This window comes from Hermetia illucens, chromosome 4, assembly GCF_905115235.1.
Source record: "Hermetia illucens chromosome 4, iHerIll2.2.curated.20191125, whole genome shotgun sequence".
Lineage (NCBI taxonomy): Eukaryota > Metazoa > Arthropoda > Insecta > Diptera > Stratiomyidae > Hermetia > Hermetia illucens.
The window spans coordinates 122,718,238-122,741,378 of record NC_051852.1 but is presented as its reverse complement, the minus strand read 5'-3'; the positions used below and the strand labels follow the sequence as shown (position 1 = coordinate 122,741,378).

The following is a 23,141-nucleotide window of genomic DNA, read 5'->3' as shown; positions in this document are numbered from 1 at the left end:
TAGTTGATATGAAAACTTCATTTGGTGACCTACAGGGACCGGTCATCCACCCGATTGTGAAGAGTCCACCCTTGCTCTCCACCTTGCTTTTGTAGACTCTCCATTATCGCGTATGGAAATCCTCACTTTGAGCAATTAGGAGACCCATGAGATCTTCCGTCTCTAGTGCTGTAGCTTTGTGTGTGCTCCTAGTATATCATCCCCAGCACATGTCGATAGTTTTGTTGCTTCCCAGCTTAGCAATTTGGGTACTATAGTCCCAGGCTACTCCCCAGTGTTATACGTCACACTTTGGAAAGGTTTTGGCAGTTTGGTCAGTCGAATGTGCTTTAAGACCCCCTTTCCCTCCGGGATTTTCCCCTCTCTTGGGTTCAGGTTCGGGTTTTCTGAGAGCATTGCCCTCATTTGGGCTACTCTCCTTAGCTCCTCGCTTTCTTGACTCCAATAAATATGAGTTAGGTCTGTCCTGATCTTTCTTAAGGGCCTCTTCTGGTTTCAGTGGATTCACGGCTTCCTTCAGATAATGCAGGTATTGTTTAGCACCTGCACCACTAAGGTGAGTCTGCTATATTGGTATCAAATGTGTTTTTGCTTTTTCCTACTTTTTGAGCAGTGATCTTTCTTGGTTGTAGTCTTCGTAGTATGCTAATGTTGACCTTGGTTCGACTGCTTGACGCCCCAATTTCTTCCTTCTTGGGTGTAATCGTTTGACTCCCAATGTTTCGTAGATGTGCCTCCACCTGGTTGGTCAATTTGTCTGCAGCACGGTCTCCTGTGTGTTCCCTTTTTCTATTTTCATTCGTTTACTCATTTGGTTCCCACAAGTAGGGTGGTTAGGAGGTCCGTTGCGCCATGGACCCCGGAGCATGGTAAGGTCAAACTACTGAGGCGACCAGGTATCAGTGAGGCTCAGTTTCAATACAGTCCATTACCCCCCACTTTAAATTATCCAATGGGTACGATTCGCGTGACACCCTGGATTCGGGGAGGTGTTTTTAAACTTGCCAGTCTAGATCCGTAGCGGTTTGTTAATAGTAAGGTCACCTCATAGAGGATGTGGTTATCATTACTTACTGATAGTCTCGGTAGACGAGCGGCTTTGCTACTGGACAGCCACATCCTTCTTTCCCTCTTCCTCCTTGGCAAACCCAGCTTCATCGTGATAATATCAAAATACCCCCCATTTGAGCCACCACAATTTTTCCATTTGGAGGGGGGGATAAGGGTTGACCGCCGGAACCCTTTAACAGGATTAGAAAGGAGGGATCTTCCTCTTTCTTTTACATATCCTTTCCATTCTGTTTGCCTCACGGGATAAGCTTGAAAATTCAAACTTAACCATGATGATACTATGAACGATCCCACTTTGAAGGGCCATAAGTTTTGGGTGACCGCCAGAGGTTTTCATCTGGTTTGAAGAGAGGGCAACTCGCTCTTCTTCATCCATTAATTATATTGCAAAATTACACAACGTAATGTAACTTCTCCCCCATTTTTGGGTCCACGGGTTCCCTTTTTTAGGGTAACACTGAAAGTTAAAAAAATACAGACGCTACTGTTTTATCCAGGCAGGGACAACTCATCACAGCTCCCTCACCTCTGCTACTCCCAGGGTAGAAGTGAAGTAGCGTTAGATGACGAAGCCGTAGTCATTTGTGTTCTTCAAAACAATTTGTAATTATGGTAGGCGGGACATCTTGATTACAGACTACAATCTTTTTGATTCTCCAAAAGTCTAGAACTGTCTTTCAACTACGTTTCTGGTGATGCATTTTGAATGGTTTAACTTTATCATCACTGATTAACAGATTAACTTCTAAAGATATCCTCTGTAGGAAGTAGTTTACTCGCCGAAAACAATGAAACCTGTTATTTCTCCGCATTATTGAAGACTTCGATCTGTTTGACCCAGCGATGTTGGCTCTAATCAGTGAACTTACCATTTCTTTGCTTGTTGTGAAAACATTTATCTCCTTTTAGCACTAAAGTGCAGTTTGGTAAGCACTTGTTAAACAGACAGTTTTCGTTCATATATACCACCTCTAAATCAAAGGACAATATTGAAGGAAGTCCTTTATGTTAGCCATCCACAGTTTCTTGATTATTGTATTTTCTCTAGATGTATTTATTTGAATCACTGTATGCGGACCTGACAGCAGGACAGTTGAAGGCTTTTGCGTTAATACTGTGTGCAGTTTTATGGATAAAACCAGTCTCTCTTCTGGATAAAACTACCGGCTATTTATTATCTAGTTTTTCCCACGTTGATTCGTGAACATAAACCTACATTCATGAATATAGAAAGTAGTGAAATTCGGCTTAGAGGAATTTCGACTTAAAGAGGTTCGGCTGTGTATAGTGCAAAATAGCAAGATTCGGTTACACGCCATGGAAATGATATGCCTTCTTTAGCGCGATAGAATGATAAATTATATAGGAACGTGCACCGCTGAAAAAGCATTTACGGTAATGGTGTCCTAGTGGGTCCACTACGTCTCCGTTACTAATACTTTTCCTTTAAAATGTACCTTGATCTTGAACAAATTCATTTAACCTTCAATAAATGTTAAGATTCCAGATTTACTATTCAACAGATGCAGATATCTCTTTTTACGACATTTTTATATCTTTTCGTTTAATTGTACATGGTTTGATAAAGCTTAATTTATTGCGCTATTTGATGTAATATTTACGATGATTTTAGAGCGGAATGAAATTTTAAAGACGTATATAATATATGGCAAACTGCAACGAGTTTCTTTCCGGCGTGAAATTGAGACAAAAGCAGATTCAACTGGAATCCAATACTGCACAACAAAAGCTAGTACTCAGCGAAAAAAAGATATCAAAGCTCAAAATTATTTATTTTTAAATTCAAGATTGCTGGTGTACATCACTGTCGACAAACCGGCTTTAATCTTTAGAAATTACGTTAAGATTTGGTAGTAGATATGGCTTTTTCTTATTATATCATACTCGTATTCAAACAGGATATGAATCCTGGTTCCCTCTGGGTATGTTAAATTGCTCTTCTATAAAAAGGAGACTCAAAGTGAACTGCAACCCAAAGGCAGGATTTGTTGATATTAGAAAATAAAGACAATATTGCAATTTCCAGTTCTGATTTTTTAGCTGATTCTCTAGTGCTTTGTTGTGAAATGATAATCCCTATCCTTGGCAGATGCAGCTGGAATCCAGAGAAAGTGAAAAGCACCCCCAATTAGTTTATAATTGCCCAGCTCTAGTGATTATTGCGCTGACTAGTTTACCTTGACATGGCTGCAAGAAGTTTATTTGGTATTATTCTTGCATATTCAAACTTTAGTGATGTATTTATATTTACTGCGTCTAATTGAGATTGCATACATACATGCATATGTAGATCAATACTTGAAGAGAAAATTGCTTCCTAGCTGATATTATCGCTGACCTAATTTTATTCTCACTTCACCTACTTTTGAGTATTAAGGAAAGACAACCGTCTACATTTACACGGTATCCTGGTTATAATAAATTTGGCCTTTGTTGAGTACACAGAGTGCAGGGAGGAATTTTTCATGTCCTTAGGTCGTCCTATGGGTCCTGAGTTTCAAGGCTGTTTCCACATTTACACAGAGGCAAGTAAAATTAGGTTTCCCCCCTTTATATAGTACAGGGTGCGGCAGCATAACATCCTTTTTTCAAAACTCAATAAAAGCTATTGTATGGATCGGAAAATATTTATTTATTTTTGATAATGTAGATACATGTCTAAAGTTTTTATTTACATTGTTTTGAAGATCAAATCTGTTGGGTGACGTCCCCCATTCTCCATACATTGCGTAAATCGATTTCTGGCGTTTGTCATGACTCTTGTTAGCATAGCAGGTGTTATGTTGGCAATTTCTTCTTGGATGTTGGTCTTCAAATCTTGTAGGGTTCTTGGACGGTTCACATAAAGACGGGATTTCAAAAAACCCCATAGAAAAAAATCACAAGGGGACAGATCGGGAGAGCGTGCCGGCCATTCCAAATCGCCTCTAATTGAGATAAGGCGCTCTGGAAAGTGTTCCCTCAAAACAGCCATCGATGCTCTTGAAGTGTGTGTTGTTGCACCCTCTTGTTGGTTGGAACCAAGTTTCCCCCAAATCCAAATTTTCTAGCCGTGGGAAAAAATAATTCTGTAGCATGTTTACATACCGGTCCGAATTCACTGTCACTGTAACCTCATTTTCCTCAAAAAACAGAGATGCGTGTTTGCGCGCAGAACGCCGTGTCGATCGCAACATTGACGCTCTCTGCTTCAATGTTCTCAGGTGATCTAACAGGCCGAGGGACTCCAGTTCTTCCTTTTGTCGCACTTGCAGTTTGTCTGAATGTAGTGACCCATGTAACAATTGATTTGCGGTCTGGGACGGGAGCCAACGGGACTAAATTAAAGCGATTCCGAAATGCACGCTGTGTTGCAATAACCGAACATCCGCTTGAAAAGTAAACCTCAACGGCAAAGGCACGCTCCTCACTATTCCAACGCATGATGGCGACTGAACCGTGTCGGGACAAAACTCCAGTATCCCCTCTTGAACGAGACCACTGGCGCTCCGCTATGACATCAACTAACTGAGTGGCGCGCATTTTAAAAAAGGAAGTTATGTTGCCGCACCCTGTATATGTATATTTCGTATATTCTATGAAGGGAACTAATCGTCGATATTCGGAGCGGTTCCCGATGGCTGCCCCCGTTCGCTATTCGCCGAAGAAGAAGGGAAGCGTGGACCACAATCCACTGATAAGCAGCTAGCCGATACCCTGTCCCAATATAGGGCTGATGTAACAGCGTTACAGGAGATACGTCGGACAGGGACCGTTTTCCTGGAGAAGAGCTGTTACACCAGTGGTCATCCAGTAAACCATGTGCTCGGAGTAGGTTTCTTAGTCAGCCACAAAATGAAACCTGCTGCTATCGGCAAGTTTAGAAATACACGCCTCATTAACGTTCACGCCCCTACAGAGGAGACTGCAGAGTCGGAGAAGGATACCTTTTACGAGGCAGTAGAACGAACCCTTGAAGTCTGTCCCACATATGATATCAAAATCATATTTGGGGATTTTAACAGCCAAGTAGGGACGGAGCCCGAATATTGCCTGAAATACGTTGGCTCCCATAGCTTACACGAAAATACAAATGATAACGGACCGTGGTTTATTCAATTAGCAGGGTCACATGAAATTATTCTTGGAAGTACCCGGTTTGCGCGAAAAGCGGTCCACAAACATACGTGGGCCTCTCCAGATGCGACCACTTTCAACCAAATTGGTTTGACGATGAATGTAAGCTAGCAACAGAACGGAAGAATACTGCATACCGAGTAATGTTGCATTCTGGAAGAACGCGGGCAAGCGCGGAGACTTATCACGAACTCCGTCGAGCGGAGAAGCGACTTCACAGCCGGAAAAGGGAGGCCTGGAAGAACCAACAAGTTTGTGAACTAGAAAAGTACAGACAGCGACCGCACCAGTGCGCGGAAGTTTTCCCAACAAGTCAGCAGGATGAAGCCTTATACACCTCGATGCTCATCTCCGAGACAAAGAGGGAATTCTGATTTCCGACAGAATGGGCATATTGGAGCGATGGGTTGAGTACTTTGTTGAGCTACTGAACAACCAGAACATCGGCGAGTTAGAGGTCCCGCCAACTGAAGACGACGGATAAATACTGCCACCACCAAGTTTAGGAGAAACAGTCCGTGCAATTCATCGGCTAAAAAATCATAGGACGTCAGGAGCCGATGGAATTACAGCCGAATTGGTTACACGAAGTGGTTCATCAACTTGTGCTCAAGGTATGGGACAGCGAATCAATGCCTGACCATTGGCAACGAGGCTTTATCTGTCTCATACATAAAAAGGGAAATATCACACAGTGCAGCAATTATAGAGGTATCACGTTGCTGAGTACTATATATAAAATATTCTTCACTATCTTGGTAAGCCGGATAACCCCATACTCCCAGAACATCATTGGCTCATACTAAAGAGGCTTCACAGATCAGATTTTCTCTCTGCGGCAAGCGATGGAAAAACTGTTGGAATATGGACAACAGTTGCACTACCTATTCATCGATTTTAAAGTCGCCTATGAAAGCATAGCCAGGGTAAAACTGTATACGGCCATGAGAGAATTCGGTAACCCGACGAAACTAATAAGACTGACCAGGCTGACCCTGATCAATGTGCGAGGCCAGATAAAAGCAGTAAGATCACTCTCAAGACCATTCGACATCAACAACGGTCTACGATAAAGGGATGCCCTATCATGCGTCCTCTTTAACCTGGCCCTCGAGATAGTTATCCGTGATGCAGGTAAATGCAAAAGGTACGATCCTCTTTAAGTCCACCCAACTACTGGCCTATGCTGACGATATCGACATCATGGGAAGAACCACCCGAGACGTACAAACTGTCTTCATCCAGATCGAGCAGGCGGCGCGAGATCATGGGCTGCACATCAATGAAGGCAAGACAAAATATATGGTGGCAACGTCAACACCGAAGACGAATCAACCAACAACATCAAACCACTGGTCAAACAGGAAGAATAAGGATAGGAGAATACAACTTTGAGACCGTTGATAATTTCTCCTATCTAGGGTCGAAAATCACAACCGATAACAGCTACGATGATGAAATCGCCGCACGGTTGTTGTCAGCCAACAGAGCCTATTTCAGCTTATAAAAACTGTTCCGCTCGATACGTCTCACCATAGGGTCAAAGCTCTTACTGTACAAGAGAATGATCTTGCCAGTCCTCATGAATACTTCGGAAACTTGGGTTCTTTGCAAAAAAAAAAGCGAGCTCTTGGCTGCGTTCGAGAGAAGAATCCTCCGAAGAATTTTTAGCCCCCAACATGAGGATGGACGATTCCGTAGCCTACATAACGACGAAATCTATGAGTGATACCACGACCGATCGGTTGTGGATAAAATCCGGCTCAATAGGTTAGGGTGGGCGGGTTACTTAATCCGTATGGATGAGGATGATCTCACCCAGAAAGTGTATAAGGGCAATATCTATGGTAGAAAAAGAAGACGAGGCAGACCCTGCCTAAGATGGAGCGATGGCGTAGGTCAGGACGCCAGACAGCTTTTAGCGATATCGAATTGGTGGACCTCGGCGCAAAACTGGGATGTCTGGAGTTCCTTATTAAGGCAGGCCTAGACCGGATACCGGTTATTGCGCCATTGATGATGATGATGGTGAGAGAGGTATCGAAATGCGAAAAAGATTGGAATTGTAGGCAACGATAATATGAACAAATGTTGCAGGATGTCAAGCGGAAGATCCAAGTCCAGACGCAGTCATCTTTCCACAAACCCGTTCACTATACTGCTGACATCTGGTTGCCCTCTCACCGAGTCATGAACTTTCGTCTAACGGATTTCAATTTAGAGACCGGGGCAAGCAGTGTTAGACTCTCTTTGTTATGGTAGCATTGTTCCTGTTGACAGTTTCATCGAGCTTGATATTTCCGAACGCATCAACAGCGCTAAATTGACTTTCGCTGTTTTGTCGAAAGTTTAGAAAAGCAGACTAGAGGTCGAAAGAACATAACTTAGTAGGTAATGTGATGTCACATCACTTTTTGAAAATATTACAAAGTAATATTACAGAGTAGTATCACAAACATCGTCTGTCATTATCTTAACCGCACATATGATGTAATATCATCAACATTAAATACTAATGTTCGGCAGCCCTTAATAATAATTATAATTAAAGTATATCTATCAAACATAAAATCGAAATCACCTTTTCTCATCAAAGCCAGCCGACAGAACAGATTTTCTAGCGATAATCCGCATCGGCACTCAATAATCGGCTCGGCCGCTAGTACCAGGAAATATTATGTTTTTCCTAACCAAAAGCCAGCTTGGAATTAGTCCAAAAACCAGCTTGAAGCCAACCTAAAGCCTGCCCGAAGCCAATCTAAAGCAACCCCAAAGCCAGCCCAATACTCAGCATCGGCATCGGCAACTGTTGCCAGATGCTGCTATGTATATTACAACATCACTTCTGTAATGCGGTGATGCTTGGTGAAGCGGTAATGCTAGATGATGGAGTAATGCTAGGTGATGCGGTAATGTTAGGTGATATTGTAATGCTTGGATCGCGCTCGGTGATGGTAATGTAATATCACACTTTTGGGTGATGTTGTAATATTACACACATCACCTACCCATCTGTACTGGAGATACCTCTATACTACAATCATCTTCTTGTCTGTGTGTCACCGATGTACTATGGCCTGGCACAATCTCGAATGAAGAATTGCTCTAGCGGATCGGCTGGGTATCGGAAGACGTCTTGATTAGAAGGCTGAAGTAGCAGTGGGTAGGTCAAACTTCAAGAAAGGGCAGCAATTCCATTGCTTCATGCAATGTAATTCTCTTTTATTTCTCCAAGGGGCCAAGTGTCCTTCCTAGAAATACGCTTCTCGAGAAAACCTAGAAAGAGCTGAATGATGGTACGTAGTGCGGTATGACCCATCTAGGCGATATTGATAACCATATATGGATGATCCAAATTAATTATCATTATTTCTGTTGCATACAGATTTGAGCAAATATCACATTTTTCGGTGTTTATTATTGTTAACAAACCGGTATGAGTACGTAGTTTCTTAAGGCTGGCTAATAGGTAGTGAACAGGATTTGTGTTTGTGGTAGATGGTATAACAAGCAATTATCTATAAATAAGAGGTTTAAGCTGGCCGCCGGATCAAATCGAAGGTTTCTCTTCCAAACGGAGTTTGTCAAGTTATTGGGGGGTAAACGCAATACGTAATAAAGAAAACAGTAAGTGAAGATCGGTTTTGATTGTTTAGATAAATCCGACTCTTAGTTTTTTCATAATGTATATTTGATGTATGTCCTACGACATTGCAGTCAATATCTAGGAAAAGTGAAAAAGCTTTCATCATCATAATCATCATAATTACCTTAAGCTTCGGTGAATACTGTGTTTATTTTGACAAAATCGCATAAAAAGTGTTTAAAGAATTTCATAATTTCTTATAATTTGGTGTTATTTATTGGTTTGTTGGCCTTTCTTAATATATATTCGAATCTGAACACACATATGAGTATATTATATATACAAATATGACTACTGATTTCATTGAAAATTGGTTTGCAGTGATGCTTCATCAAACGACCTAACTTCCATTCATTTTTAAAGTTTTGTGCAGTTCTTCGCACCAACTTAGGTCTGCGATATAATGCAGTTGAGTCCTAAAGGTTTAACAATCCTCTGCGGACACGGATTGATTTGAAGACCACAATCAGAGCACTGCTATAACTGGCACACCGATCAGGTGATACTGAGGGCAGGCTCAACATTCCTACTGGTGAATGCAACGCTTAGCGAAATCATCTACCTCAACTAAGAAATACGGCACCCGAATTGTACAGCGTTACTCGACACTTGAGCCGACAAAGAGCTCTTCCCACAATGTGGGCACAACCGCAACCCCCATGAAATTCTTACAGGGGAGCCGACCACAATAACTGGGGCGAAAACACATCCCCCCGGAGGGTTATCTTGGCACAATGGCACTAGATAACTTCTGGTGAGGCTTCGCGTTCGGAGCAATTTCAGATATGTCCCTTCCAGACTCGGGTCGCTTTAGCTGGGCCTTGGAGCATTTGTTTACTGCATTACGACCAGCGAGTCAATACAGCGTTTCCCGGTGCCCCTATTTCAAGGTTCTCATTGGCCACTTGATGTTGATTTAGCTGGCACGATTGCTGCATCGATGGTATGGCCAATACGGCCTTTTGTCGGCGTTTTTCTCATGGGATTGATGATAACTGTCATATGGACCGGGTTCGTGAGCCGAACGCGTAGGGCATGCATTGCGTTCTACGGCATTTTTTCAATGGCGCCCAACTCAGCAACTTCTCGCATCGGAAAGTCTGTAGGATTTCCACGTCTTTCACATTCCTGATGATAGCGAGAAATTATTACCACGCTGTCGGCTGGCTATACGTTTGCGATGCTATCGTCCTAATTGATCCAGCGTTTGTGCTTCTGTTGCAAGCAGAATTGCCTGTGAATTTGTCGGGAGGTGTTCGAACTACAATGTTTTGAGGACAATGTCAGACACTTTTTTCCTTGCTGGGACTTGCATTTGGCGCACGGATTGAGGATTTTGATCACCGAGGACGGACCCTCTTTCCATACTTCCAAGGCAATGGGGATTCTCGTTTTATCGCACCGTAGTTATCATATTCCAGTGGACACTCCAAAATGTCGGCGACTTTGCTTAGCAGCGATACGTCGCACTCGATCACTAACTTATCAAACTTGACTTGATCGCTTGTAATTCTGTGCTATCAGAACTGGGCTACAATGTTTGAGAACCACGGCTTCGGATGAGTTTCCCAGAATATGTGAGTTTAATAGTTGCAATCGGCGTTGCTTCAATACCGTGGCTGAGCGGCAACTTGTGGCCTCTTGGGTCACCAATATATTCAACCAGTTCCGGGTTCGTCGTACGGCCAAGGTGTGTTTCTAATGAAAAACATTCAATTGTCCTCTTCAAATACGGATTGATTTGAAGACCACAATCAGAGTCCCGTTTGAGATTGGTGCAGCGGCACTGGTTCATACTGAGTGCATGAGGAGCCTATCTAATACCTCTGGCGTAGCTGAGGGGCACGGCGCCTTAGTTGTACAGCGCATCTCCACACTAGAGTCCGTAAGGACCTTTTCGACCATATACTTCAGATGACCACCCCGGTTCCGATGGGAGAGCCATTTGAGATGAGTCCCATTGCAGATTCGGGTTTGATCACCTTTCTCGAGTATGTGAGGACGAACTGTAGGGGCAACTGTATCATCTGATTTGTTTACTCCTTCCGGTACACGAATCGGAATTTTTTGCAAACCTACCTAGGCAGAACAACGCCATTATAATTAGAAACATAAGTTTCTTGACTCTGGGTTTAAAAAAAACGGTCGATCTAAATACCGAAATCATTTTCGGGTTTCATCACTAGTCCATCCTCTTATACTAATAGCTGAATTTCTTATAATACGTAGAAGTGAACATTCTTCCTTCCTTTTATTTTGTTTCGCAGCACTACCGTTTCGAGCCTTGCTTTCCTTCAATATTTGTCTTCAACAGATTGGGTCCAGTGATCGTGTCCTCCGGGTTCTTACACTTAATATAGTACTAACCTTGTCACCGCCGGCAACAACTGCGTTTTGCCATGTTTTGATTGTCTTTTCGACTGGCTTCAAGTCGCCAACTCCCTTCTTGAATCCTTACTTTGGGCAGGACATTTTCCCGTCGTCCATAGACATAGAGCTTTAGATGACCAGCCCAATGGAATTTTGGTAGTCGTACCATGGTCGATATTTCTGGCTAACAATAAATTTCAGTTAATTCGTTGTTTACCTAAAACGCCACTAATATTCCACGGTAGCTCCCACTTTCTGTGTATCCAATTTGACTTCCGAATGGGGAGAACCGAATATTAGTTCCTTAATTATGTTCGTATAATGAGTGATTATTTTGTAAATCCTCCAAAACGTAAATATTTCGTAGTTATCTTATTTTAATATAAATTCAATGATCTTTTTTAGGTGTCATGAAGTTACTCATCATTTTGCCACTCGCTTTTGCAATCGTTGTTGATGCTGGTATTATGGGAGATATCGGGAACTTGGCTAGTGACCTCGCAGATAACTTAACTCAAGGCGTAGAGCGGATAGACACCGGTAGCATCGCTGATGATCTCGTAGGTCGTACCGCAGCTGATCACACCAGTGACCTAAGTAAAGGCTTAAGTGAAGGCATAGAGGGTTTATCCAGTGTTACGAAAATACCAAACAATGACAATCTGCCACTTCCGGGCAAGGTTAAAGACTTGCTGACTTTGTTGTGAGTTCATGAGTCAACCAAGTAAAAAGTTGGACAGATGCTGCAATACAGTCAAATATCTCGAAATAATAAATAAATTATTCAAGAAAAAACTAGTTATTCGGTAGCTTCTGTTGGAATCGGTGTCTAGATGTCGTCTATCTGATTCTTCCTTATGCTCCCTAGCTTTGTCTTGCGTAGCTCCTTAAGTTTTCTGGGGCTCTGATGACTTGCAGATCCATAGCAGGAAAAAAATGGGGTTGTAGCCCGAAGATACTACTTTGGATATATACTGCAATAGTAAGACCTATGATTACCTATGGAGCGGTAATCTGGGCAGAAAGAACCCAACTCAGCACACAAGCCAGGGAATTACATAAGCTCCAAAGGCTGGCTTGCGTGTGTATCAGTGGGGCAATGAGGACATGCCCAACGGCATCCCTGGAGGTCCTTCTGGGATTAACCCCTCTCCATCTGCACATACAGATGCAGGCAAGGAGATCAATATTCAGGATGGCCGGTAGCATGAGTGAGGCGGGGAGTTGCCTAAATCGAAGGAAGATTGATATCCTTTCTAGGCGGTATCCCGAATTACTGACACCGAGGGACAACATGACAACGAGGTTTCACTTCGATAAGAAGTTTGAAACACGTTGGAGTAACAAGGCAAACTGGGAGAGCGTGGCTGCAACATACGGCTTAAACCAGCAACTGATTACTTGGTACACTGACGGATCCCTCACAGCAGAGGAAGCGGGTGCCGGTGTCATTGGTCCAAGGAAAATGTACTTTGAGCCAATGGGCAGGTACACTAGCATATTCCAGGCGGAAATTTACGCCATAGACAAATATGCCTCCTTTAATCTGCAAAGGAACTACAGGGGGCAGAACATAGCTATTCTCACCGATAGCCAAGCAGCGATCAAGGCACTTAGGTCCAACCAGGTGAACTCTAAACAAGTATGGGAATGCCTTGAGAGACTGAATACACTCGGCTCGTCCAACAAGGTCTGGATACTGGCGGGCCTACCAGGGATGGAGCAGTCCAGGGTGCTTATTGGGGGATACGAACCCATGCGCACAAAGGATTGCTTAAACCTCACCAAAAAGAACCTCCGAATCATAGTGGGAATTCTCACTGGTCATTGTCGGCTGAACTACCACCTAGGGAAGCTAGGGATATCTACGGACACTGCCTGCAGGTTCTGTGAGGAGGAGGACGAAACCTCTATGCACGTCCTGGGACAGTGTCCGGCACTTGTGCAAAGTAGGTCGATACATTTGGGAGAACACTTAATACCAGATGCAAAGCTGAAACTTCTGGAAGTGGGGAACATACTAAAGTTCCTAACGGTTACTGGCCTGCTTGAGATACTATGATCAACAGGTACACTATAACCAGTAAAAGGGGCACAATAGTTCTTCAAGGACGCGGTGCGACTTTCCCTTAACAGAATAATAATAATAATAAAGTTTTCTATCGGATTAAAATTCGGGTTCTAAGGTGGATAAGGGAGAGTCTTTCTAATATTCTAGGGGACCCATTCCTTAACGAATATGGCTAGCCTACTTTGGTGAAGGTTACTTGGATTGTATATAGTGACCGTAGTCCTTTAGATGTCATAGCATCCCACGCTTTGATACGCCATATAAATATTGGCTCAATATGACGATTTTCTAAGGGAGTGGTCACATTTCGCCAATTGCGGGCTATCGGAAACGAAATGTTGAATTTAGCAAAAGGAAGTGGTCGGCCCCACTCTTGCATGGTAGCTAGGTTAATTTGGTTAACAACCTATATGATGGAGACACCATATCGGCTAAGTTAACCATAAAAAGTTAAGAGAGAGATTTTTTTTTTGGGGTAGGGTAGGTGAATGCATTTACGCACACAGTGTTGGACTCCCAAATCGGTACGTCATCGGACTACCAACTAAACACCTCCCCATCGTCAGAGAGCTAGCCTGGAACTGTTTGTCACATTACTTCGGGCTAGTCCCAGAAATCTCCCGCTTGCGGAGCCTTCAAATCAGGGAATTCCTTTCGCCAACGGGAGGGGAGAGGAGGAAGGAAACTGTCAGTTCAAGGAACCCCTTGCCATCAGACTCCTCCACCGGTGGAGTTCTATCTTCTTAGCAACGAGAAGGGCCCGAACGTAGTGGGCAACACGGTTCCGCCTGTCAGCAGTCCTCAGCATCTCTTCGACAATGTTGTCTAGAGAGAGATCCCCGTGTTTAAATAGAGTTGCTGACGAACCCCATCCCACCTTCCACAAGAAAAAAAAGTGTGGTGGGCGTCGTCCACAACTCCATTGCAAAACACATAATTCGGAGAACGCGCCTTTCCAATCTTATGCAGGTAAAACTGAAAACTTTCATGCCCATTTAGAAATTGGGTAAGGAAATAGTCAGTCTTACGATGCTTCCGATTCAGCCACGCACCTAAGTTGCCGATGAGCCGCGCAGTCCATCTGCCTCAAGTTTCATTTTGCCACGAGAGCTGCCACCCGTCTAGAGTGCGCTGCCGTTCTTTGCGAGCAACCACCTCCCTTGGCTCGTCTCTCTTGCGCTTGTATATGGCCTGACGCTCCTTAGCAAGAAGGGCAATGAGGATCACTCCCGGGATCACCATCGCGGCCGGTTCAGAGACAGTGCGGTACGCAGACGCCACCCGCAAAGCTCCTCGTCTCTATACTTGCGTGAGGCGTTTACGATATACCTCCTTGTTAAGAGCGCCAGCCCATACCTCTGCGCCGTAGAGCAAGACAGACTGCGTTGAACTCATCAGGAGACGTCGCCTGCCAGACGTAGGACCCCCAATGTTTGCCATTAGCCTACTTAACGCCGAAACTCCAGCTGCAGCCTTGTTCGCTGCTGCTTTGATTTGCTCAGAAAAGCTCATCTTTGAGTCAAGAGTCAACCCGAACAGGGAGATAGAAAGGTACTACAGTGCACCGCATATTTCCCCTATGAAGCAGAAGAAGTTCCATGTGAAATATTCATGAGAGCTATCCAATATGCCAAAAGTAAAAGCATGGGGGTAATAGCAAGATGTGATGTCGATGCTGACCACATATACTGGGGAAGTTCCAACATCTATACAAGAGGGTCGAGAGTACTGGAATATCTAGTAGGGACCCATCAGCAAATTCTTAATTTGGGTAATGAACGTGGTCAGGCGAGAAGTCATCGACATCAGGGCGGCATCTCCTGACATTGTGGCTCTAGCCGGAGAATGGACACTCTCAGATCACAGACGCATTGATTTCGTAAAGGGCATGGATTCACCTCCACCCACTCTATTTCGGAATCCGCAGGAGACGGTTTGGGCGACATATATAATAGAATTGAGCGCCCGAGTCACGGGGGGGAAGCGCATCAAATCCATTGCTGGAATTGAGAAGATTACCCAGATAATCACAACTAGTATGAGAAAGCTGTCCATTCAAGACGCCAAAGAAGGGTAAAACGCCATGGTTGAACTCGGATTTGGCGAAACAATCGTGCTATGAAGGGTGAGTCAGTCGCTGGCTGAAATCGCCATAAAGAGGTACGGCAGGCTCTAAGTAAAAGTGTAAGATCGGCTAAATGATCATCATGAAGACGCTTTTGCGAAGCCACAAGAGAGTTACTCTTGAGGCAACCTCAAAGCTGAAGCGGATTCTGGTTAAAGAACGTAGCCAGAAGCTGGGTTATTTACGTTTATAGAACGGGAGGTACACAGAAAGCGATGAAGGAACGGCAAACCATTTGCTTGAAGTGCACTTTTCAAAATCTAATCTCGGGCCGACAGGTGCATACAACCCTCAAACGGGAGACTGGAATCTGGCATGCAAAGTAGTATCATTGGAGCGAGTAAAATGGGTATTTGACTCATTCCGTAGATACAAGTCTGAAGGTCCGGAGGGCATCATTCCTGCGCTAGTAATAGAGGAAATGGATGCCCTGGGTCTACATATTCGGAATAGAAATCGTGCATGTCTAGCGCATATTCCAATTAACTGGTGTTATGTGAAGGTGGTATTTATTCCCAAACCAGGGAAACCCAAATACACGGACGCAAACAGCTTTCGCTCGACTAGTTTAACGTCCTTTCCACTAAAAGGACTAGGAAGACTTGTTCATAAGGTATATATACATTCCTAGGAGGCCACTTCACCATATCCACATTCCTCCCAAAAAGGCAAATCCACGGAGGTAGCACTCTAAGAACTCACGGCAAAAATTGAAAAGGCGATGTCCGAACGTTCTTACAAGGCAATAATGTCGAAAGTCAAAGGCAAACGCTCTCCACTTATGTCTTACCATAACCTGCTCAATGAAATAGTAACGAATCTTTCACAAAATGTGAGTACCGTTAACCTTCCCACTGAGGAGATAGATACTTTCGAATTTCCTTTGCTAAGTGAGTCGGAGGTCCTAGAAGCAGAGAAAAAAATAGTTGGGAATAAAGCAGCTAGCTTGGATAGCATCCCCAACAAAATTCTCAGGGCAGTAGTCAGAGTACCGTCAAATATGTTTGCTAAGGCAGACATGCGGTAATGTCTTAAGGAAGGAATGCCTTTAATTCAGGGAGGTGGAGTAAAATACTTCAGTCTCTAATGAACTTAGGCAGGCCGAAGGATCTGTATCGATAAGCTTTTGTGCTACGAAATAGATGAAGGAATGAAATTATATTGAAAATGTGGTTCTCACAAGGGTCCATCCTAGGGCCACGTGGTATAACAAAGTACTGACACTAGACCTCTTTATTGGTGTGCCTTCTTGATTTCGTGGGCGACATTGGGGTGACGATTGCTGCACGCCTCCACGAAAAAGTTGTGTTTTAAGCGAATGGAGCTGTCTGTGACATTAATTCCTGGTTAAAGAATGGTGGTAGTACTCATTACCAAGCGGAGAAAGTGCGTGTCCATGAAAATCAAAATTGGAACACTGCACTTAAGTATTTAGGTGTAATTATTGACTAGAGTGTAAATATCAAATCACAAGTGGAGTGTGCAACAACGGAGGCATATAATACCGGAGCACTGATTGCGAGAATGCTACCAAATATAGGCGTCCCAAAGCCGAGCTTTTGACTCCTTATTTCGACGGTAGTCAGTTCGATTCTCCAAAATGCAGCCCCATGGTGGGCAGAAGCCCTAGAAAATACAACAAATAAGAAAAAATTGGAGCCCTGTATCGCATAAGGGCACTCTAAACATCTTGTAAGTACAAAAAAGTTTGCAATGAAGTAGCTTGTATGATAGCAGGAATGATTCCCATCAGTATTCTGGCGAGAGAAGGACAACGGCTCTACGATCCACCTTCGCGGCAGTTTCCATGAGCCAAAACTATCGATGAAGGCAGGGGAGGTGGGACGAGTCAGAAAAAGCTCATTGGACCCACAGAATCATATGGAATACTCGGAAATGGATCGAGAAACCGCACAGCGAAGTAGGTTTCGACCTAATCCAGTTTTTGAGCGGGTCATGACGATTCGCCCAATTGCTGATTGAACCCCGTGTCGTAATACCACATGGGAGGTGGTTTTAGTGGTTAATCATCTGGCAGGAGCCAGCTGTAGCTTTTGAGGCTTCCCACTTTTCATTGACAAAAAAGAAAGACAGAGAGACAGACAGACAGTAAACCGATTTTAATAAGGTTTTGTTTTACACAAAGGAAAACACAAAACCTTAAAAAAGGTATTTTCGGAAACTGAAGTGGAATGGGCAGTGGGAACTTTTAAAACCTCAAATCATCAGGAGTGGATTGAATTTTTCTAGCACTACTTAAGAGGGCACTCGAAATTATCTTAACATCTCTTCTAAATATGGTAAGATGCAGCATAAAGTTGGGATAAATATCAAGGACATATGTAGGTAGTCTTTACTTCGAAAGCAGGTAAACATCAATTTGTATGATATCGTTTGCACTGAAAACAGCCGTATTACGCGACGTCATGGGAATTAAAGATATAGCACTGTGGGTGTGTTTGGCATCGAAGGAGCGTTTGCAACAAATTGCAGGTAGAGATACCAGATGCCCTAATGCGCGAGTGGATGAGAAACACCGTAACTTTCGGAATAGGCAGAGGGAGAGAGTTGGCAAATAGAAGTACCGACGGGCAAAAATTCTGTTGTCTTGAACACTATTCAATATTGTCCCGGGGCCGGGGTCATTGATCTAACGAAAACATTTTGAATCACTATTATATTTCAGGCGGAAATATATTCTTTAGATAGATGTTTGCCCTTTAGCCTTCAAAGGAACTATAGGAGCAGAACATTGTTATCCGGACTGACAACAAACCCTTACACTACTATACTGAGCGAACCTACCGTGAATGGAACACGCCAGAGGTTACGAACCCCATTGCTTGAAGGATTCTTTCAAACTTACTAAGAATACACTATACATTTTATGAGAATAGCATATGGAAAGTGGCCTCTGCTGTTAATCATAAGCCGTTTGTGATGTGGTTATTCTGGCCCGAAACAATTTTTTAACGGATAACTTCGTGGAGGCATAGGCCAGATACCCACAAATGTGTCGATGACAGAGCGGAACTGGTATGGAATGCACTATCCTAAAATCGCCAACGGGAGCGCCGTCCCAAAAACACGTAATGCAGAACAGTGGACGAGTAGTTCAAGCCTCTAGGGAAGTCCTGGAAGGACCTGAAACACATTTCAGCAAGCCGTCAATTATGGGGATAAGTGAATAGGTCTCCAGCAAGATACAATTAAGAAGTATATTCCACAGAGGATCACTGAAAACCCATTATAGCATTGTGTCCTGGATGGTGGAGGTATTGATTGACATACCTCCTCTGTTCAATCTTTTTGTTTGAAATGTATCTGTATGATCTTTACAGCAATATGTTTGACCTTCGAAAATGTTAAGATTCAATGTTAAATATTTACGATTCGACGAATGCAGATATACACTTAAATAATATTTTCATCTATTCTTGTTTAATGTGTCTATGATTAGTCAAAACGAAATTTATTGGGCTATTAGATGCAATATTTATGATGATTTGTTAATTGAATGAAATTTTGCTGTCAAGGATATGCGGTAAACTGCAACAAGTTTTTTTTCAGGTGTGAAATTGAGACAAGAGCAAATTCAACTGGAATCGATTATAGCACAACAAGATTCATTGAAACTTCTTAGCGAAGCGGACAAATAAAAGTTTAAAATTGTTTATGTTCAATTTTGAGTTTTTTGGCATTAGCCGTTACAAATTTTGTTAATATGCAAGAAGAGTTAGTATGAGTCCTGACATCCTTTTTGTGTAGATCTTCTTTGTGATAGCTTCTTTATCTCTTTAAATAGCAGATAATCGCTAACCCAAATCGAAGCCTTCTTTATCAGACCGCTTTTTAAGGTTTTGTTTGTAAAACAAAACCTTATTAAAATCGGTTTACTGTCTGTCTGTCTGTCCGTCTGTCTGTCTGTCTGTCTGTCTGTCCGTCACACGCATTTTTCTCGGACACGGTTGTAGCGATTGACACCAAATTTGGTAGAAAGGTGGGAACTATGAACGCTCACGCATATAGTGAGTTACATCCTTTTACGTCGAATTTAAGGGGGGGGTCCCCATACATGCAAAGGGAGGGTATAAATTTTTTTTTCATCAAATATAGTCATGCGGGGTATCAAATTAAAGGTCTCGATTAGTAATTTTCGAAGCCAGTCTTAGTTTTGACATTTGTTGAAAAGGTGGGGGGTGCGGGGGGTTGAAAGTGGTCATTTTTTTAACGAACCCATTCTCAGAGACTACCCAACCGAAAAATCTGAAAAAAATCAGGGGGCTGTCACTATATGGTGCCTAGGCTCCGAAATACCCTTCATACCGATACCTGTTCAAATAAAGTTAATAGTAGTACATTACTATAATTTTCAGCAATTGACAGGAAAACCCCCCTTAAGTTCACCCTAGAATCGTAAAATTTTGCAACAATATAGGCGATAGCATAGAGCATGATCCTACCAAATTTGGTGAAAATCGCACTATTACTAACAAAGTAATACTAAGTCAAAGCTGTCGCTTCTCTGCAAATTCGAGACTATGAATGTCAATATCACTTGAAAGTGGCTATTTTCACATAATATATGCATATTTTACGTGCTACATGCTAATGGGGTAAATGCACACCCAAATCTCTTTATAAAAGAAATAAACAAAACCTTTCATATCTGAAGCGTCTAGCTTCCGGTTTCCCGACTTGTTTTAATATTGCACTATTTTGTTTTGACTTTTTAGTTATATCCGATTCTTCCGATACATGGTGACGCTGGAAATTTCAAGGTTATTTCATTATTTTTTTAATATGAAAATAATACACGATTGTTTTGAAATTTTAAAAATTCACAAATGTATTACTTAATTTTGTATTAATCAATGTATATTTCTTATGACCAAAGCAGACTCCTTCAAAAAAGATGGTCGTACTTGGGGAAGCATACAGCCTTGTATGATAGTCCGAATGCCTTTCTTTCTATTCTATAGACTTGTCGAAATATGCGGAACCTCAAATATGGCAATATTTTTCAAAAAAAAACATAATGGCAAATTTTTGGCAAGAAATTTTAAAAATCGCTTTGTTTTTGTTTCGCACAAAACCATATTAAAATCGATTTAAGCTCTGTCTGTCTGTCACATCCGATTTACTCGGTAATGTCTAAACCAATTGTCATACATACATGCGAAATTGGGGTGTAATTTTTTTTACAAAATACGGTTTATCAAATGAGAGGACTCAGTTTGTATTTTGGTCAGATTTCTGATGTTGGGTGAAAGACAAGGGAGGGAGCACTCAAAATGTGTGTCCCAAAAGTAAAATAGGTCCCGTTCTCAGAACCTATCCAACCGAAAAATCTAAAAAAAAAGTCACTGATGCATCTATACAAAGTCTAAACCTCAAAATACATAATATTCCGATATTTGGACAAATAAAGTTTATAACAGTATATAATAACGGTTGGCGCAACTATCCATATTGGATCAGGATCTTGAAGTGTATTAGAGCACCTTATTCAAGACCGTGATGGTACATTACAGTACACTAGAGGAGGCAATATGGTCACAATTGCACTCGCCTGAGATTATTACCATGATTTGACTCAGGTACTCATTCACAGTTGGGTCGACTGGTATCCGACATCCAGTCACGATAGCAAGTCCCTCTGCCACCACCAGTGAGATTTGAAAATAGTACTTTTCCGTATCTTAAAGATTTTTCCGATAACCTGCCGTAAGTTCACCCTAAAAGTAAAACATCAGTGATAATATAGGACATAATTCTAGAAAGTTTGAAAGCAATCTAACTATTATTAACAAAGTTATAGGAAGTCAAAATTTTACATTTCAAGTAAATTTATTTCACTTTAAGGCGTGTATGGTGGGCTTACATGCACGACATTTTCATTTTCCTTTTTCTAGCTTCTTTATTTGGATATTAATATCAGTAGGTAAGTGGCCGAGACCCATGTGGTTAATGTATAGGTGTGGCAGTGAGGGGATATCGCCTAGATGGTTTTTTGTGGGTGTTTCCCCATCCTATCCAAGCAGGAAACGGATGCATCCCAAAGATTGATCTTGAATGCATCTATTTATTTGCTTCTTACTACCTAGGAGAGCAAACATGGATTTATTGCCGAAAAAGTTCACTTGTTTGCTTCTATCAAGCTTCCCACAGAGGGATTTTGAAGCAACATTCGTTCATTGATTCCATTAAGATCTATTAACATTAATCTAAAATGAATCTTTAAAGAAGCTTTGTCTTTGGGATGCAGAAATGCAGCAAGCCTGTGCAATGTCTGTTGTTATCACAGATGCTCACGTGCTCGCAACAATTCGCAGCCATGTTTTTGGAAGCAATTAATGATAAGTACAATCAAGGATGGTAACACTTTTAGAGAGGTCAGAGTGCTTTTTGGTGCTCCAAAATCAGTAGTGTGGAAAGTAAATAAAAAATGGAAGGAAAGAGGTATAGTAGACTGTTTAAAGAAGGTGGACGCCCATTTAATTTATCAAAATCAATGCGCAGATCCTACGCAAAAATAGTATTCATCTGCGAAAAGAAAACTGAATTTTACAACGCTCAAATATTGCCACCAACTATTCAGCGTCTTTTGTGGTAATGCAACTACTAATTTTTGCTAATATTGCCTAATTATATTAACTTTTAGTAAAATGGACTAATGGGACGGCGGCCATAAAAAAAACCTGGATTTCGAAGAAAAATATAAAAATTTACGGAAACGGAAACCTACCGCGCAGTGCTCCATTCTTTGTGCTATAACTTGATATTTTGACTGTACATTTGCAATATGTTATACTTTGACGGCCTGATGATTGGGCGGGTAGAGCGTCAGCCTTTCAATTTCAGTCGTCATGGGTGTCTGTGTTCGACTTGTGTTTGTTTCGTTGCCGTGAGCTTATCACTTGCACAGGGTTAAAGCCAAAAAAAAAAGATTTCTTAAAATCGTCCCACTGTACTACTACCTTAATAATAGTTAGCTTTAGTGGGTAGCCATCGGCTAAAAAATCATAAGTCGCCTGGGGCCGATAGAATTACAGCCGAATTGGTTAAATGTGGAGGCGACCAGTTACACCAAGTGGTTCATCAACTTGTGCTCAAGGCATGGGACAGCGAATCAATGCCTGACGATTGGCAACGAGGCATTATCTGGCTCATACGTAAAAAGGGAGATATCACGGAGTGCAGCAATTATAGAGGTATCACATTGCTGAGTACCATATATAAGATATTCTCCGCTATTTTGCTAGGCCGGATAGCTCCATACGCCCAGAACATCATTGGCCCATACCAAAGAGGCTTCACTCCAGGCAAATCAGCAACAGGAAAAACTGTTGGAATATGGACATTTTCATCGACTTTAAAGCCGCCTATGATAGCATAGCCAGGGTAAAACTGTACACGGCCATGAGAGAATTCGGTATCCCGACGAAATTAATAAGACTGACTAGGCTGATCCTGACTAATGTGTGACATCAACAACGGTCTACGACAAGGGGATGCCCTATCATACGTCCTCTTTAACCTTTGAGACCGTTGATAATTTCTCCTATCTTGGGTCGAAAATCACAACCGATAACAGCTACGATGATGAAATCAGCGCACGGTTGTTGTCAGCCAACAGAGCCTATTTCAGCTTACAAAAACTGTTCCGCTCGAAACGTCTCACCATAGGGTCAAAGCTCTCTCTCTAGGTTACGGTGGGC

At 42.4% G+C, this 23,141-nt stretch overlaps 1 long non-coding RNA gene across 1 annotated transcript; it reads left to right on the top strand.

Moving 5' to 3' along the window:
* The first annotated feature begins 8,712 nt into the window (after positions 1–8,712).
* On the top strand, positions 8,713–12,019 carry LOC119655471. Its single transcript, XR_005249915.1, has 2 exons — positions 8,713–8,835; positions 11,630–12,019. It is a non-coding gene; the product is annotated as an uncharacterized LOC119655471 (long non-coding RNA).
* The last annotated feature ends 11,122 nt before the right edge of the window (positions 12,020–23,141 follow it).